Here is a 3,716-nt window from a genome sequence, read left to right on the forward strand (position 1 = left end):
GAGTCGCAACCTCAGGGGTCTCGAGTCCAATCTCGAGTCGAGATCATGAAGTCTTAAGGCGAGACCTTGCCGGTCTCGAGCCCCTGAATGACAGTCTCGAGTTGTCATGGGATGGTCTCGAGTCGCAACCTAAGGTTTTCGACTCAAATCACCGTTACGTGCACAGAAATCCTTCCAGAACCTGTTCAATTGTACTATCCAATAGAATTGCATTGTTATGATTTTTGTACTAACCAACCGAAACGCACAAACATGTCCCCTTGTCTGATTTCCAAACAAAACGGATCAAACATAGTAATTTGAAATATTCGTATCATAATCATCACACATTCATCTAGTTCATCATCATACATTCAAATTGTTCATCATGCATAAACTTTCATAACAACAAGCTTATACAACCAAACCTATCCTAACATGAACTCATGGCAGAAATCATCTTCGGCTCCTAATTTAGCATACACAATAATTTTCACAACATGCTTGCATAATGTTAAACATCAACATTCATCCATTTTAAGAACAAGAATTCATGCTAGTATTCGGTCAAAACATCATCAATAACAACAACACATGGTTCGATTTCTAACTAGCTAAAACATGTTCATCATCATCGTTAGTGACATTTCTAGCTAAAAAAAACATGGTAAACACTTATCATCAATACCCAAGAATCATAGCAAACACCTAAATATACTAACCGGTTGATGTTGGGGGTATGAAGGGTCAAAGAATCAACTTCCGAGTGACGATCTCGAGCTTGATCCAAGAGCCTTGATGTTTCCGGTTGAGTCCAAGAGAGAAGGAGAGGAGGATGATTTTGTTAAGGGTTTTAGTGAGAGAGAATGAGAGGAGAGGTTTGATGCACAAAGGTTGTTGTCAAAAAAAATGGAAATAGTGGCCAAGTCCAAGAGTTTTATACCCGTCTCGAGTGGGTTAGGGGTTTCTGAATTGGGCTTCTCGGTTGTATGGCCCAACCAGCCCAAGTGTCTACTGTTTACTCGAGACCGGGTGGTCTCGAGTCGGGTTCGCTGGTCTCGGCTCACTTTATACATATGTATATATATATATACATATATATATATATAATTACATACACGTTAATAACACATAGGACACCGACATAGAATGGAAACTTTTCATTTAATAATATACATGTATACATACACACAATGTTAATTCAAGAAGGTTGCCCGGGAAAAACCCGAAGTGTCACATTATCCCCAAGTTTTAAGAACTTTCGTACCGAAAGTTAAGGCAGTCACTGACAAGCTAGTATGAGTGAGAGCGTTTCAACGGGGTGTCACACCATCCCCCCGTTAGTTTGGAATTTCGTCCCGAAATTCGGTTGCAGCTTCAGTGCTGGTGGTTTCGCTTGAGAACAACTGGGGATACTTGTGCTTCATCTGGTCTTCCCGCTCCCAGGTAAATTCTAGGCCACGTCGCGAGTTCCAACGGACTCGTACAAGAGGTATCTGGCTACGTTTGAGGGTTTTGATCTCTCGATCCGTGATCTCAATCGGTTCCTCAGTAAAGTGTAGCTGTTCGTCAATAGTTAGTTCCTTGAAAGGAATTACAAGCGTTTCATCTGATAGACACTTCTTCCGATTAGATACATGAAATACGTTGTGTACCGCACTCAGTTCTTCAGGCAGATTCAATCTATAAGCAACCTTACCGATTCTCTCGGTAATTTCGAATGGTCCGATATATCGCGGATTAAGCTTGCCCGTTTACCAAAGCGAACCACACCCTTCCAGGGTGAGACTTTGAGTAGAACCCGGTCACCGACCTGGAATTCTAGCGGTTTCCTACGCTTGTCAGCGTAACTTTTCTGACGGTCACGAGCTGCCGCCATGCGTTGTCTGATCTGGGCAATCTTTTCCGTTGTGTCTACCACCAGCTCTGGGCCGTGATCTGACTATCACCGACTTCCGCCCAGCAAAGAGGTGATCGACATTTACGACCGTCAAGTGCTTCAAAGGGTGCTGCCTGAATGCTGGTGTGGTAGCTGTTATTATACGAGAACTCTACTAGCGGTAGGTGCTTTTCCCAGTTTTTGCCAAAATCGATCACACATGCCCTAAGCATGTCTTCTAGGGTTTGGATGGTCCGTTCAGACTGCCCATCCGTTTGTGGGTGATAAGCGGTGCTCATATCTAGACGTGAGCCAAAGGACCTGTGCATAGCTTGCCACAGCTCTGAAGTAAAGCGAGCGTCTCGGTCGGAAATAATGGAGGTTGGCACTCCGTGCTTTGAAACCACTTCCTTCAAGTACACGTCTGCCAGTGTAGAAAACTTATCTGTTTCCTTAATAGCCAAAAAGTGTGCAGACTTAGTCAATTGGTCTATTATCACCCAGATAGTGTCGTTTCCGCGTTGAGACCTAGGTAGCCCTGTAATGAAATCCATGGATTTTTGCTCCCATTTCCATTTCGGAATTTCCGGTTGCTGGAGTAGGCCTGCTGGTTTCTGGTACTCTGTTTTGACTCTTGCGCAAGTCAAACATTTGCTGACATATGTTGCGATGTGGGCCTTCATGCCAGGCCACCAATACGTAGTCCTCAAGTTGTGCTACATCTTATCTGATCCAGGGTGTACTGAGTAGCGGGACTTATGGGCTTCGTCCATCACTAGTTCACGTAGAACCCCGTAGAGTGGAACCCAAATGCACACTGTCACATAGTATGCGCCATCTTCCTTTTGTTCTAATCGCTGTCTCGATCCTCGCAGAGACTCGGCCCTGATGTTCTCTAGTTTCAATGCTTCAACCTGAGCATTTCGAATCTGGGTAGGGAGGTTAGACTGGATGGTAAGTTGTAATGCTCGCACGCGCTTGGGCGTAGTGTCTTTTCGACTGAGGGCGTCTGCCACGACATTGGGTTTGCCCGGATGGTACCTGATGGCGCATTCGTAATCATTCAAGAGTTCGACCCACCGATGTTGTCGCATGTTTAATTCCTTTTGTTTGAAGATATGCTCGAGACTCTTGTGATCGGTGTAGATAGTGCACTTGGTACCGTACAGGTAATGTCTCCATATCTTAAGAGCAAAAACCACTGCTCCCAGTTCCAAGTCATGCGTTATGTAGTTTCTTTCGTGCGTCTTAAGTTGTCGAGAAGCGTTGGCAATAACTTTCTCGCGTTGCATCAACACGCAACCGAGCCCATGAATAGATGCATCGCAGTAAACTACGAAGTCATCGGTACCCTCTGGTAACGAGAGAATAGGAACACTACAGAGGGTTATCCTTTAGCTTCTGAAAGGCAGACTCCTGCGTCTCGTTCCACTTGTAAGCAATGCCTTTCTGAGTGAGTGCCGTGAGGGGTTGAGCAATCTTCAAGAATCCCTGGATGAATCTGCGGTAGTATCCTGCCAATCCCAAGAATTGGCGATCTTCGGTTGGAGTTTTGGGCGTAGGCCAGTTCTTTATCGAGTCGATCTTAGCTGGGTCGACGTGAATTCCGTCCTTATTGACCACGTGCCCAAGGAAATGGACTTCTCGAAGCCAGAAGTCACATTTCGAGAACTTGGCGTACAATTGCTCGTTGCGAAGGAGTTCAAGAATAAGGCGCAGGTGTTGCTCGTGCTCCTCCTGACTTTTTGAGTAGATCAGGATGTCGTCGATGAACACAATCACGAATTTGTCGAGGTACGGCTTGCACACTCGGTTCATGAGATCCATGAAAACCGCAGGTGCGTTGGTCATCCCAAAG

The sequence above is a fragment of the Helianthus annuus genome, chromosome 3 (assembly GCF_002127325.2).
Source record: "Helianthus annuus cultivar XRQ/B chromosome 3, HanXRQr2.0-SUNRISE, whole genome shotgun sequence".
NCBI classification, from domain to species: domain Eukaryota; kingdom Viridiplantae; phylum Streptophyta; class Magnoliopsida; order Asterales; family Asteraceae; genus Helianthus; species Helianthus annuus.